At 41.9% G+C, this 16,141-nt stretch overlaps 1 protein-coding gene and 1 long non-coding RNA gene across 3 annotated transcripts in view; one reads left to right on the plus strand and one right to left on the minus strand.

Moving 5' to 3' along the window:
- LOC121284338 overlaps positions 1–16,141 on the minus strand; it is a 73,276-nt gene that overhangs the window by 36,289 nt on the left and 20,846 nt on the right. The window lies entirely within an intron of this gene.
- Positions 7,876–16,141, plus strand: part of mbnl2 (muscleblind-like splicing regulator 2) — a 108,075-nt gene continuing 99,809 nt past the window's right edge. Inside the window, exon 1 of the mRNA XM_041199738.1 lies at positions 7,876–8,007. The gene's annotated coding sequence lies outside the window, so the exon portion shown is untranslated. The remainder of the gene's footprint in view (positions 8,008–16,141) is intronic.

Consider the following 16,141-nt stretch of genomic DNA (forward strand, 5'->3'; position numbering starts at 1 on the left):
TCTGCTTTCGACATGGTTAAGGATGACGTGGATAATGTCAGAATCAAGAAAATAATTATTTTCCTTGACGATTAAAATCAGAGTCAGCACTGATACAACACTCTACCCCACCCCTCCTCCTCCATACTTGCCTTGCGCAGGTAAGAATGACTGAACCTTGAATGAATACCTGATCTGAAATATTCCATAACCACAGACTGTTAGCAGTAGTTATATTTATTTCTACTGGGAGGGTTGAATGATGAATTCCACTGACAGGTGGAATTACATAGAATTTACAGCACAGAAACAGTCCATTCTGTGTTAGTACTGCACACGAGCCTCCTCCTAACCCACTTCATCTAATCCAGTCAGGATAAACTTCTATTTCTTTCTCCCTCATGTGCTTATCTAGATTCCCATTAAATGCAAGGGATCATAGGCATTTAGTGGAGACAAGTAGTTATAGCTTGAGTGGCACCACTCCACATCAACCATGGCTGACCAGGAATCTGCCGTGTTCTTAACACCTGCTATTGGCATACATATTGGAAGGATTAACAGGTTTGATTATTAACCTGTTTGGCCAAATTGTGAGCACTCCTTCCATGGCCAACAGGTCCTGGAGTGGGACTTAAACCCAGAGCTTCTGGCTTAGAGGCAGGGGCGGCCCCACCGAGACACAAGACCTCTGCACTAACTTACCAATCTCTCAGTAAAGAAGTTCTTCCTGAGTTTCCTATTGAATGTATTAGGGACTAGCTCATATTTATGACCTCTTTTCTATAGAGAGGAGTCCCAGCCTGTTTTAATTTTTCTTGATAGGCATAACTTCTCAGTTCTGGTTTCATCCTTGTAAATCTTTTTTTGTATCTTCTCTGGTGGCCTTATATCTTTTGTATAATATGTGAATCAGAGCTTTACACAGTACTGCAAGTGAGTTCTAACCAAGGTTTCAATACATGTTTAAAAAATCTTTTATACTTTTCAATTCTATTCCTGTAGAAATGAATTCCAGTGCCTTGTTTGCTTTTTTTATGGCATTGCACCATTCCGTTTAGTGATTTGTAAATCCAGAATTGCCAGCAAAGTTAGTTATTGATGTGTGATGAGACTTTATGCCTCCTGACAGAGAATTATTTACTACGTTGCATCTTCTACCTACCCAAATTAATCTGCCAGAAGAAATTGGAGTCTGACACATTGACTATATTGTCTAGTGTTGGACTATTCCTTACGGTACAATTATTATTGGAGCATATTTCCCACTTCATTCATCGTAAATGGGCAGAAAATCATTCCGTACTGGGTTTAACCAGCACACAATTTGCATAGTACAGGGGAATTATGAAATTTGTGATGTGATGTTCACAACCCACAACAGCAGATCCATTTGAATACAGGCCCCATTTGCCTGTTTGAATGGATCGCATGACACAATTTGAAGATAACCAGGGGAAAGGTCTCTGGTGCCCTGTACAACATTTATCTGTCAAACAACATTATCAAAAACACATTAAGTGATCATTTATCACATTGCTGTTTGTGGCACCTCATTGTCTGCAAATTGGCTGTCACTTTTGCCTGTAGAACACAGTGGATTAGATATCAGTCTTCAATGCTGGATAGTAAGCTGTTAGAGTGGAACATTCACCTTGTACAGCACCTGCTGATATCAATCCATTGAGTTTATAAATTAAAACATTACTTAAACCATTTAATTGATGCGTCCGAACAATAAAATGGAATAAGGGTGGCTAACTATTTAATATGCCTCGTACCTGGAGCTGCAGATTCATTAGAGAGGCATTTGCCAAACTGAACACTAATGTGAGCAATGAGTTGTCAGATGGCTGCTTAGTGAGGAATGTTGCTAATAGTAGTTATTGGCAAATAAATCTCCCAATGCACAAGGATAGCAAGTCTTTCTCTATGTCAATATGACTTATAGATAAGAAGCTTTCATAGACTTATTTTAAAATATCATTGATCTAGTGGATAAATACATCATAAACCTTAATTCTAATCAATTAAATAGAAGTGACTGAATAGAATATTTACGATGACTGAGCATTTGATCGGTATCTAGAAAGACAGCAGCAGCTTGCTGAAGTTGACACCCACTGTACTGATCCATAATGTTTTTCAACATGGTGCCCTTAACCTTTTAAAAAACCTGTTTAAGGTAATTTATTTCCCATTTGAACAAATATCCATTACATGAAATATAGGGGTTATTTTCAATTCCAATAATTATGATTTAAAAGTGGTCATAAGCAATTGGGCTCTTTTTTTTCTGACACGATAATTTAAAGACCATTTGTGATAAAACAATTATATTTTAGCCCACTGGTATCATGCAGGGGCGCTAGCAAACACCAGTCACTGTAGACTCTCCGCTTGTTTTTATAATAGACAGCTGACCTCCTGTAAATTCACACAAAGCATGCCAGAAAAAATAATCATTAAATACACATTAAACCATTTTCTTCTCTACTTAGCCATTATATGCCCATTGTATGGATCAGTGGCGCGCTGATTGATTCTGGGAGAATTCTTTTCAGCTTCTTGTTTTAAGAACATGGGACTGAAACACTTTTTGAAAACCTTTCAGGGCAAAAATTAAAATTTTAAAAGCACAGTTGATCATAGTTGATAAGATTCGCCCTCAATTTTAAAATCAGTGCAAAGGATAAAGGTTTAATCTGTATTGTGAAGCATGAACATATTGTTTATGAAATCACTGTTTGCTAATTCACTCACTGTTTCCAGGTCCACAATGGCTAATGTCACACAGACAGATACAGAAGTAGGAGTAATGGTTCAGCCTGTACATCAGATGGCTCTGTTCAAGGGCTCTGTTTAGTGTCTAAGTTGCTGCTTCAACATTGCAATTCAGCAGTCTACATGTTAGCAATGAGCACTTCTCTGGAAGAAGACATGGGAACAAGCCAACACTATGCAGAACTACATTTTAAAAGCATTTGATTCATATTTTTCTAGGACTGGGGTAAAATAACCGAGGAATCTGCAACATTATGCACAAGATCCAACAGAGTTCCTCATATCAGAGTTATTAGGGCCTTGGGGGAGGAGGAGGAGGATTAAGGATAGCTGTCCTATTATACTGAATTTACAGCACAGAAACAGGCCATTTGGCCCATCTGATCCGTGCCAGTGTTTATGGTCCATATGAGCCTCTTACCCTCTTTATCTCACCCTCCCAGCTTAATCTTCTACCCATTTTTGCCTAGCTTCCCTGTAAATTAATTTATGCTATTCACTTCAATTATTCTGGCGGGCACAAGAAATAAAGACAGAACGCCATGCAATAGATAACAAAACAGTTTAACATTGATCACCAGACGTGACTGAGGTATTGTTCGGACATTCACAGCTAAAACTCTACCTGAAAATGCGGGCCTACTGGACAGTGTCTCTCTGAAACAATCTCTGAACAGCATCTACAATCCTGTAGCAATCATCTACAATGGATAGAATTTATGACTTTTAAAACACTTTTAATTCATGAATCCATATCACATAACTTGTCTGATGGAAAACACCCTTCTCTGCAGGTAAATTAGGATCTTAACCAGGCCTACCTATATACTATATAGATGTTCATGCACAAATTAGAACATCAGAACATGAGCAGGCCAATCAAGCCTTTTCTGCCATTCAGTTAGAGCATGGCAGAATTGTACCACAACGCCATTGACCCACATTTGTTCCATATTTATTGATACGAAGCTAAAATCTATTGATCTCCGTTTTGAAAATTTAACTGACCCCCCAGCATCCAGAACCTTTTGAGGGAGCAGTTTCCAGGTTTCCATTATCCTTTGTGTGGAAAAAGTCTTTCCTGATTTCGCTTCCAAATAGCTCTAATTTTATGCCCTCTTGTTCTGGATTCCCCCACTATAGGAAATAGTTTCTCTGCATCTGCCCTATCAAATCTATTTACCACTTTGAACACTCCTCAAACTCCCAAACTCAAGGGAATACAAATAAGTTTATGCAACCTGTTCTCACAAGTTTAACTCTTTTGATTTCCATATTTGATCTTGCCCTTTTAGCATTGCCCATAGGTTTGCCTGCAGTAGCTCACAGTGGATTAATTCCCTACCCATTTGGATTAATGGACAGAAAATCTAGCGCAGCTTCCTCCTGGTTTAACTAATTCTTCATTAACCTGGCACAACATTAAGAGGGAGAACCGTATGGAGAAATTTTAACCTAGCTCGTTTGGTTAGAAACCTACAGGATCAGGTGGAATGCTGATTTCCAGATGCAGCTAGAGATTTGCTCTTGAGTTTAATGACCCCTGCCCCTGCAAGCTGCAGCTGAAATATCTTCAAGCTGCAACTTATCGGGCTAATGCAGACTGAAATTGGGGGAGCTGGTGGAAGGTATATAACAATGACGAGGAAAGTTCAGGAGTTGTTAGGGCACTAGTGGTGGACAAATCACAGTGGGGACTAATCCAGGCAGTCGTTGCACCACAGCAGGAAGGCACGTGAATATGGTGCAGGAAGCCAACTCCAGTTGAATGCATTCCTGAAGGTTTCATTGCATGACTTCTAAGTGCAACTGTTTGGTTAAAAAAATCTTTTTTTCCCCCAATCTCCCATTCTTTTTATATAACTGATTAATGAAAGCATTCCCCTATTATTTTTCTCCTACTTTGCTCCCAGCAGTGTCCAGGGGATTAATCTTTTATTCTTGGAGGGATGGCCTCTAATGTGAAAAGGTTGATTTTTATTCCTCTCCCCAGGAAACTGTAGTGCTTCTCATGTTTCTGTTTAGAAGACTAGAAGTAGAATTTCACGAGCTTCAACCAAAATTGGTTGAACTTTTAGAGGCAGAAAGCAAGCCAAGGTTGCAACAGCCATCCTATTCTAAAACATTTAATTATTTGCAGCCAAAAAAAATAGGAGGACTAACAAAATCTAAAAGCAAAATACTGCCAACCGCTGGAAATCTGAAATAAAAACTGAAGATGCTGGAAATACTTAGCAGGTGAGAGAGCATATGTTGAGAGAAAAACAGAGAGTTAATGTTTCCGTGACCTTTCATCCGACCTGACGAAAATCTACTTGGAAGGACCAACACATTTAATTATTTATACAACTTTTTGCAGCAAACAAAAATTGAGAAGAACCAACATATTTGGGAGGAATTTTCATTTAAATATTTTATCAATATTTAGAATTATAATATATTTTTAGCAATATTTTATTCATGGGGAGATGGGGCATGGTGGTAATGTCACTGGACTAGTAATCCAGAGGCCCAGGCTAATGCTCTGAGGACATGGGTTCAAATCCCACCACAGCAGCTGGTGGAATTTAAATTAAATTAATATATTTGGAATATAAAGCTATTCTCAGTAATGGTGACCATGAAACCATTGTTGATTGTTGTAAAAATCTATCTGGTTCGCTAATGCCCTTTAGAGAAGGAAATCTGCCATCCTTACCTGGTTTGGCCTACATGTGACTCCAGACCCACAGCAATGTGTTTGATTCTTAACTGCCCTCTGAAATAGCCTCTCAGTTCAAGGGCAACAAATGCTGACCTTGCCAATGACTCCCACACCCTGTGAAAGAATAAAGAAGATAGGAGACCTGCAAGTAAGAGCCTGCAACTAAGTAGAAGCAGTTTACGAGAATGGTTCCAGGGATGAGGAATTTTGGTTATGAAGTAATATTTCCTTGGAGAAAAGACAGCTGAGAGGAGTTTTGATAAACTATTCAAAATCATGAGGGGTCTGGACAGAGTACATATGAATTAGGAGCAAGAGTAGGCCACTCGGCCTCTCATGCCTGATCCACCATTTAATAAGATCATGGCTGATCTGATTGTAACCTCAACTGCACATTCCCACAAACCCCCTGTAACCTTTCACCCCCTTGCTTATCAAGAATCTATCTATCTCTGCCTTAAAAATATTCAAAGATTCTGCTTCCACTGCCTTTTGAGGAAGAGTTCCAAAGACTCATGACCCTCAGAGATAAAAAAAATTGCTCCTTATGTCTTAAATGGGCGACCTTTTATTTTTCAACAGTGACCCCTAGTTTTAGATTCTCCCACAAAAGGAAACATTTTCTTCACATCCCCCTGTCAAGGCCCCTCAGGACCTTATTATGTTTCAATCAAGTCACCTCTTACTCTTCTAAAAGTCCAGTGGATACAAGCCTAGCTTGTCTAACCTTTCCTCATAAGACAACCTGGCCATTCCTGGCATTAGTCTAGTAAATCTTCTCCGAACTTTTTCCAACTAATACTGTACATAGTACTCCAGATATGGTCTCACCACTGGCCTATATAACTGAAGCATAACCTCCCTACTTTTTTTACTCAATTTCCCCTTGCAATAAATGATAACATTCTTTTAGCTTCCCTAATTACTTGCTGCACCTGCATACTAACATTTTGCAATTCATGCAGTAGGGCACCCAGATCCCTCTGCATCTCAGAACTCTGCAATCTCTCACCATTTAGACAATATGCTTCATTTTTATTTTTCCTGCCAGAATGGACAATTTCACATTTTCCCACATTATGCTCCATTTGCCAGATCTTTGCCCGCTCACTTATCCCATCTATATCTCTTCGTAGCCTCCTTCTGTCCTCTTCACATCTAACTTTCTGACCGTCTTTGTGCCTTCCAAGTAGATAAGACGATCGGGAGAAATTGTTCCAACTTGTGAAGAGGTCGAGAACAGGAGGGGGCAGATTTAAAGTAATTGGCAAAAGAGGCAAAAGCGATATGAGAAAAATCTTTTTTTCAAACAGCGAGCGGTTGTGGATCTGGGATGCACTGCCTGAGTGCGTGGCGGAGCCAGCTTCCACCGAGGCATTCAAGAGGGAATTGGACGATTATTTGAAAGGAAAGAATCTGCGGGGTTATTGGGGAGAAAAAAACTCGAAGGGTCATGAGGACTCGAAACGTCAACTCTTTTCTTCTCCGCCGATGCTGCCAGACCTGCTGAGTTTTTCCAGGTAATTCTGTTTTTGTTTTTGTTATTGGGGAGAAGGCAGGAGAATGGCACCAGGTAAGTTGCTCCTTCAGAGAGCTGGTGCAGACACAATGGGCCGAATGGTCTCCATCTGCGCTGCGACAATTCTGTGGCTCTGTGAACTTCCCGCAAGAAATTGACAGGCTGCGTATACAAAATCAACATTTTCTTTTCCCCCTTTGCCGTTCGGTAAATTAAATCAACATTGAAAAAAAAAACTTATGGGTAAGAATTAGAATTTGTAGTTGACAGGCTCCGGCTGAGACGACACTGTGGACTAGGCCTCGTTGCCATGGTGACGGGGCCTCCCGCCTACGCTCTTCGCCCTGCCCATCGGAGCGCACCAAGTCCCCGCTGCCGCGCCGTAAGTAAGGGGGGGGGGGGGGGGAGGAGGAAATCATCACATCGGCGTCAAATTTAAAGCGGCTAACGCCCCATTGAAACAGGAGCAACGACGCAGTCGCTATGCTCAAATATAGGTAGCGTTGGGAGATGTGAGGGCGGACGTGAGCCGGATGAGTTTTTGCCGCTCGTCAGCAGCCAGGCCACCCCTCCCGTCCCGTCCCGGCAGCGGGTTGGTGTGCTCCGCCGAGCTGTCAATCACACCGAGGGCGGGAGCGACTGGGTTGCAGTCGGGCGTCTGACGGCGACGCCTCCACATCTCGTCCGGAGGGTCTTTGCTGCCGCTGCCACCTCAATGTTTACCGTTTAAAGATAAACATCGCCAATCCTTTTATTACCCTCAGCACCTCCCCCCCCCCCCCTCTCTTTCTCTGTCGGCCCACCTTCATTTTATATCCATATATTAAAGAATATTGGCGAATTGATCTTCCACCTTAGCGTAAAGTTTATTCCCCACCCCCCCCCCCCCCCCCCCCCTCAACCCTTCACCACCACCACCACTTACTTGAGTTTCCAGGACTGGGGAGTTATTTTCTCTTTTTGCAAAAATAATAAATATCCATAATCAACTGAAGAGTTCATCTGTGGGAGCGATGACCCGGTAAGTTGAGCTTCTTTTGATGCCTTCACCACCCCCCCCCCCCCCCCCCCCCCACCCCCCGACTTGACTGGACTGGACTGACTTGCTTAGTTTTTCTTCATTTCTCTCTTATCTAATTTAAGGCTCACGTTTTATGAACAGGAATGGACACTAAAAGGTCTCGTTTATCGTTCCCCTGCGTTGTTAGAAAAGTCTTGAACAATGGTGTGTTGATCCTCTCCAGGTCAATGCCAAAACAAAATTGGACTTTTTTTTTTCATTGACAAGTTTTTACCCATCTGCAATGGCACAAAGGGAAAATTGCTCCAATATGTAATCTGTTTTATGGCGAAATTCAGCAAAGGCCTTTTTTAGCTTTTAGAAGAAAGCCCAGAACTCATCAGACCGTTCATTACAGGTTAACCAATAATGGCAACTTAGACAAGTTTGTTAACTATTCCTTGCTGCTACACTGCTCTGAAGAAGAGTCATACGGACTCAAAATATTAACTTTCTCTCTGCACACGTTCTGCCAGACCTGCTGAGTTTTCCCAACATTTACTGTTTTTATTTCAGATTCACAGCATCTGCAGTATTTTGCTTTTATACTAACTATGTTTGGTCTCCTCACCAGTTCATTGCAAAGCGTGTCATGTAAAACTTAAAGGACAAGGGCCATTAATCATCTTCACACTCCCTTGGTGTGCTCTTTCTGACACCTGGGGGAAAATGATGGCCACATAGCAACTAGGTGCTTTTTTTTTAAAAAAAAAAGTGTTTTTCCCCAAAAGAGTGAGAACATGAAATGCTGTAGTCCAAATGCAATAGCAGAATGCTGCTGGATTTCTGAAATAAAAACAAAATGCTGGAAGCACACGCCAGATCAGGCAGCATCTGTGGAGAGAAAGAAATGGTTATCATTTCAGGCTGTGACTTCTCATCAGAACACAAACCCATCTGGATTGCCCAATCCTGAAATGAAGTTTAAAAATAAGGGAAACTTTGCAAACCAGGATGAGAACACTCAAAAGCATTTGGAGCATGAAATTTAAAAATATTTTGCAAGATCCAGCATGCCAGGTTACCACAGACAAAAGAATAGGTTGAACTGAACAGGATAAAACAATGTACAAAGTTGCATTGTTCCATTCGAACAACCAGTGTTTAACTTTAAGTTACATAAAATTGATCTTAATTCAAGTGCTCCAATTAAAGATAGAACCTAAAATCAGCATGTTTAAAGCTGACTTTGGCAAAATATTTTATTTTTCAACATAGAGAATGATTTAGTTTAAGGGCTGTTTGTTTGTTCCCCCCATTGAAACCGGAGGATGCAGCAGAGGCATTGCTGATGGAATTTCTCTAACGTTCTTGTGTGTCACCGGCGCACAGTTCAGGTCTCAATGCAATACAAGAGTGGTGACAACAACTGCTTTGTACACTAGGACGTTTGTTGACTTGCAGAAGTCTTTGTTGCCAAACAGTCACTGCAGCACTTTCAAAAAGCTGAACTGGCACAGCTGATCCGGTGTTGGATCTCTTCATCAATGGCGGTCTTTTGAGAGAGGTGACTGCCAAGATATGGAAAGTACTCAACATATTCCAGAGTGTCATCTTCAGCATATGAAGAAGGTGGAATATGTGACTGACCAGGCCTGGGATGATACGATTTTGATTTCGCAATATTTAAAGAGAGGCCAAGTCTCTTGTATGCAGAATTGAAGACACCGAGAGTGTACCAGCTTCGCAAGTTAGAGTGGGCAATGACACCTTAGTCATTCGCAAACTGTAGATCATGCCTATCCATAGTGGTCAGATTAGTGTTGGCACGCAGGTGAGCTCTGCAAGCATTCTGGAAAAACTCCTGAAAAATCAACATCGATGGATTATACATTGTATCTGAATGGCCAAAAACTGCCTCCCCTTCTGCTCCTGTTTTCCCAGCTCTCATGGCCAGTATTCCAGGGGAAGACAAAAAAAATGCTTCAAAGACGGTCTGAATCGCAACTTGAAGCATGGCAGCATTGACCTGAATGACTGGGAGGAGTGTGCTAGCAATTGTTCAGATAATGTATCCATCAAGCTGCATCACACTCTGAGTCACAACGTCTTAATGATGAAGCAGAGTTGCAACAGAGAAGGAAAGAAAAGGAAAGAACTTCTGCATTCCTGATCCCACTACCTTGTGGGACGTCCTTCCCCATGTGCCCAAAGATCTGCAGGTTGAGAATTGGCCTGTTCAGTCACAAGAAGACCTGTGGCAGAAACTTGTGACCCTGAGTAGACGTCATCCTCTAATCGAGGGGCAGCCAATGACAAGTTTAAGTTGTTGACTAGTTCTTTTCGTATTGCAACTGTATGACGGGCAAACAGTTGTGGGAAAGAGCAGAGAACGATGCCATAAATGTATATGTTTTACCAATTTCTATTAAAGTAATATCTTAATGCCATAAGGATTTTTATAGGATGTTCATTTCTGATTGTATGAAGAAAATGAGACTTATTTCCCTTTTCTAATAGGGGTCAGTTAAGTTTTTTGCAAACTGCGTAATATCATTTGTATTCCCTGACTAGATTTAGATCATTATTACAAGACGTAAGTTAAAAGGATGAAAGCATGCAAAAATGACTGATTAGTCAAATATTTTTAAAGGTTAGTTTAATTTTTTAAGTTGAATTTTCTTCAATCTTAAATCTGCAGCATGAGAGTGCTATGGTAGAACTAAGAAGAGGTATAATGTTTAAAATGCTTGTTATGGCATAGCCGATGATGAATGCTGAGCTGCTCAAATCCCAAAGGGAAACTTGAAACAACTGCCACAACTGTCTTGTAATTTGTATAAATTTTGAGATGCGTGCCTTGAATTCAGTAGTAATAAGACCTCTGAGTCTTATAGGTTTCTTATAAAACTAAACCTTATTTGAATAAAAAAATATTGGTTTTAAGCATGTAGATTTACAAATTACTACATTGATAACTCCTAGCTTCCCCCTAATGAATCTAACTCCCAGTTACACCTCCATTAAGGCAACAGTAAAACACGCAGATTTAAGCAGACCCAGGCAAAGCGCACACCTTGGACAGTCAAATTCAAAGTGAGTTTTCTCAGGTTTGGTTCCTTGTAGACAGCACATTTGCGTTAGATCTTAAAATGCCTTTCCTTACACACAGCCATCTTTCCTTTATACATATTTTCCCCTTTGAATGCAAATTCCCATTGTTTCACTGTGTCTTTGGACTTTGCCTCTGTAATAATAAAAATTTATTATGGTACCAATTTTACTAGTGATTTTTAGGAAAAATAAACACACTGTTTGTTTCTTAACTTTTCCAGGCTAGGTGTAACATTTCACCCCTCTTTTGAATTCAAGCTCATCTGGTTTATTTAAAAATTTAAATATTCCCTTTACACCTCACATTGTAAAACTTCACCCATGTTTACCCACTTAACATTTCAAACCTAGCTTATCAAAGCCTTCAGACCAGCTGTCTTTAATTCAGTTAAGTTCCACCCGCCCCCCCCCTAACCCACACACACAAATCCCACTATTACTCTGGAGAATCCTAAAATCTCAATCTTGTAGATGTTATACTAAATGGAATGTGGAAATTCTGAAGGAAACTTACCTTGCGGTGGATTCCCAATATTGAGGGAAAAGATGTGCAGTTGTATGGCCCAATCAGTGGTGAGTCTTTAAAAGACAATCGACAAATTTAATTTAGTTGCACATGCATTGAGATAGATTCTTGCCTTTGTTTAAATGGGATATCTGTAGCCTGTTTAAAATGAGGTTTTACAGCAGTGTTTTATCAATTTAGATTAGCTTTGGGCATGTTATTACTTGGTCTGTTATTAGTGCAGTTTACATCTACTGTTTTATGAAGATCATCAGTCTGGGAGGGAGACGATGGCCTAGTGGTATTATCGCTGGACTAGTAATCCAGGGTAATGCAGATGGTGGAATTTGAACTCAATAAAAATCTGGAATTATAAGTCTAATGACCATGAAACCTCTGTTGATTGTTGTAAAAGCCCATCTTGTTCGTTAATGTTCTTTAGGGAAGGAAATCTGTCATGCTTACCTGCTACATGTGACTCTAGATCCACAGCAATGTGGTTGACTCTTAAATGCCCTCTGAAATGGCCTAGTAAGCCAATCAGTTGTAACAAACCGCTACAAATGAAACCAATATCAATATCCTCAATATTAACTCTGAACCCCATGAAAGGATCAGGTGTCATGGCATCAGGTGAAACATGGGCAATCCTGCTGATTAGCACTTACCGCCCTCCCTCAGCTGATGAATCAGTGCTCCTCCATGTTGCACACCTCTAGGAGGAAGCACTGAGGGTGGTAAGGGTGCGGAATGTACTCTGGATGAGGGACTTCAATGTCCATCACCAAGAGTGGCTCAGTAGCACTACTAACCGAGCTGACCGAGTCCTAAATTACATAGCTGCTAGACTGGGTCTGTGGCTGAGTGAGATGGTGAGGGAACCAACAAGAGGGAAAACATGCTTGACCTCATCCTCACCAACTACCTGCCACAAATGCATCTGTCCAAGACTGTATCGATAGGAATGACAAAGTCCCACCTTCACATTGAGGATACCCTCCGTTGTGTGTGTGGCACTATCACCGTGCCAAATGGGATAGATTTCAAACAGATCTAGCAGCTCAAGACTGGGCATCCATGAGGCACTGTGGGCCATCAGCAGCAGCAGAATTGTACCCGAACACAACTTCATGGCCAGGTCAACCATTACCATCAGGCCAGGGGATCAACCCTGGTTCAATGAAGAGAGCACGAGGGCATGCCAAGAGCAACACCAGGCATACCTAAAAATGAGCTGTCAATCTGGTGAAGCTCTAACACAGGACTACTTGTGTGCCAAACAGCATAAGCAGCAAGTGACAGACAGAGCTAAGTGATCCCACAACCAATGGATCAGATCTAAGCTCTGCCACATCCAGTCGTGAATGGTGGTGGACAATTAAGCAACTAGCTGAAGGATATCCCCATTCTCAATGATGGAGGAGCCCAGCACAGCAGCGCAAAAGATAAGGCTGAAGCATTCACAACAATCTTTAGCCAGAAGTGCCAAGTGGATGATCCATCTTGGCCTCCTCTGGGTGTCCCCAGCATCACAGATGCGAGTCTTCAGCCAATTTGATTCATTCCACGTGATATCAAGAAATGGCTGAGGGCACTGGATACTGCAATGGCCGTGGTCCCTGACAATATCCCCACAATAGTACTGAAGACTTGTGTTCCAGAACTTGCCACGCCCCTAGCTAAGCTGTTCCAGCTTACAATGTTGGCATCTACCCGGCTATGTAGAAAATTGCCCAGGTATATCCTGTACGTGAAAAGCAGGATAAATCCAACCTGGCCAATTACCGCCCCATCAGTCTACTCTCAATCATCATTAAAGTAATGAAAGGCATCATCAACAGTGCTATCAACCAACACTTGCTTAACAATAACCTGCTCACTGATGCCCAGTTGGGTTTCGCCAGGGCTCCTCAGCTCCTGACCTTATTACAACCTTGGTTCAAACATGGACAAAAGAGCTGAACTTCCAAGGTGAGAGTGACTGCCCTTGACATTAAGGCAACATTTGACCGAGTGCGGCATCAAGGAGCCCTAGCAAGACTGGAGTCAGCGGGAATCGGGGAAAACTCTCCGCTGGTTGGAGTCATACCTAGCACAAAGGAAGATGGTTGTGGTTGTTGGAGGTCAGTCATCTCAGCTCCAGGACATCACTGCTAGAGTTCTTCATGGCAGTCTCCTAGGCCCAACCATCTTCAGCTGCTTCATCAGTGACCTTCCTTCCACCATAAGGTCAGAAGTGGGGATTTTGCTGATGATTGCACAATGTTCAGCACCATTCTCGACGATTCAGATACTGAAGCAGTCCATGTCCAAATGCAGCAAGACATGGACAATATCCAGGCTCGGGCTGACAAGTGGCAAGTAACATTCTCGTCTCACAAGTGTCAGGCAATGACCATTTCCAACAAGAGAGAATACAGCCCCTTAATGTTCAATGGCATTACCATCACCGAATACCCCAATATCATCTTCCCGGGGATTACCATTGACCTGAAACTGAACTGGACTAGCCATATAAATACAATGGCTACAAGAGCAGGTCAGAGGGTAGGACTTGTGCGATGAGTAACTCCCCTCCTGGCTCCCCAAAGCCTGTCCACCATCTATAAGGCACAAGCCAGGAGTGTGATGGAATATTCCCCATTTGCCTGGATGAGTGCAGCTCCCACAACACTGAAGAAGCTGGATGCCATCCAGAACAAAGCGGCCCACATCCACAAACATTCACTCCCTCCACCACCAACGTACAGTAGCAGCAGTGTGTACCATCTACAAGACGTTCACCAAGGCTGCTTTGACAGCACCTTCCAAACCCACAACCACTACCACCTAGAAGGACAAGGGCAGCAGATAGATGGGGATGCCACCACCTTGAGGTTCCCCTCCAAGCCACTCACCATCCTGACTTGGAAATACATTGGTGTTCCTTCACTGTCGCTGGGTCAAAATCCTGGAACTCCCTAATGGCACAGTGGGTGTACTTACACCACATGGACTGCAGCGATTCAAGAAGGCAGCTCACCACCACCTTCTCAAGGGCAGCTAGGGATGGGCATTAAATGCTGGCCCAGCCAGCGAAGCCCACAACCCGTGAATGGATTAAAAAAAATCTCAACAACAAATTTAAAGAGGATCGCAGAACAGTCAGAGTAACGTATCACAGCATATTTCTCTAGTTCTTCGGCAAGACTTTGAACAGCAAAAGTTTGATGAGAATTCTTAAACTCATTGATAAGAACAGTTTATTGCTATGAACTCTGATTGTACAGATGCCATGACACATGGGATATTTTATATTCATTAAGCCAAGGCCCAGGTCACTTATGTGTTCAGGTAGATGCAAAAGATCCCATTGTGCTTTTTCCAAAGAAAAGAGCAAGTTTCCTCCTGGTGACCTGGCCAACATTTCCTCAGCCAACACCATCAGAACAGATTAACTGATCATCCACCTTGTCATTTGTGGGATCTTGCTGTGTGCAAATGGTCTGTTGTATTTGCCCATAACGCAGTAGTGATGGTATCTCAGAAAACAAATTGGTTAGTTGCTTGGAGCACCTTGGGAATGTGAATAGCACTGCTGTAGATATCAGAGTATAAGTCAATCTTTGAAGCCTCAGGACACCCCTCCAAAAATGGGGCTCGACTATGAAAGCGAACTGCTGATATGGGTCCAGGTGGTCGCCATTTTGAACGTTATGGGTTTCTGAAGCAAAGAGTGGGCATGTCTTAAACTCCCAAGCATCTTTGCAGCACAACCCACATTACCTTTTTGACCCCTTGTGCCCAGTTATCACGTAACGGTAAATAAACTGTGCATTGTGGGGTGAAAAATTGAGGCTGACTAATGCGAGTATAGCATATCATGGCTGAAAAGTGGTATTGACTTATACATGGAGTATGTGCAAAACTGTGATTTTTTGGGGCCTGTAAAATGGGGTTGCCTTAGATGCCACGATTTATGTTATATAAATTTAAGTACATTGTGCAAGTAGGACAGAGTAGTTCAGTGGTGAAAAGCAATGTTAAAACATAGTGGTCTTATCTCTCTTCTCTGTTCTCTCTTCTCCCCCCCCCCCCCCACCGCCTTTTTCACTCTCGCTCTCTCTCGCTCCCTCCCACCCACACTCCCCACTCCCCTTCTACTCCAAACCTTGCGAGATGAGCAATTTTATAAATGGAATGAGAAGTGAGCAGAAAAGTGACAGTTACACTGTAAGTTCACTAATTTGTGCCCTAACCTATACCTGTGCCCTTTTGCTGCCCAAATAGTTAATCAGATCTGTATTACTTTGAGGTTCAATTTAGGTTCTTTCCTGCATTGTAGTAATTGCTGATCATTGTAACCCATCATCCAATAATCTAATTTTCAGAAAATGCAGGGTGCCATGTGTATATTTGATTGTCTGTGTTTTCCTTTTAAGATAAGCTATTTCTGCAGTTAATTATCAGTGGAGATGTGAGCTATCCAGCAGCTGTTCTGAATTTGTTTAACCAGAATAGTGCACACACTAACATGGATTCGCCATATAAAAGGTT

This window comes from Carcharodon carcharias, chromosome 11, assembly GCF_017639515.1.
Source record: "Carcharodon carcharias isolate sCarCar2 chromosome 11, sCarCar2.pri, whole genome shotgun sequence".
NCBI classification, from domain to species: domain Eukaryota; kingdom Metazoa; phylum Chordata; class Chondrichthyes; order Lamniformes; family Lamnidae; genus Carcharodon; species Carcharodon carcharias.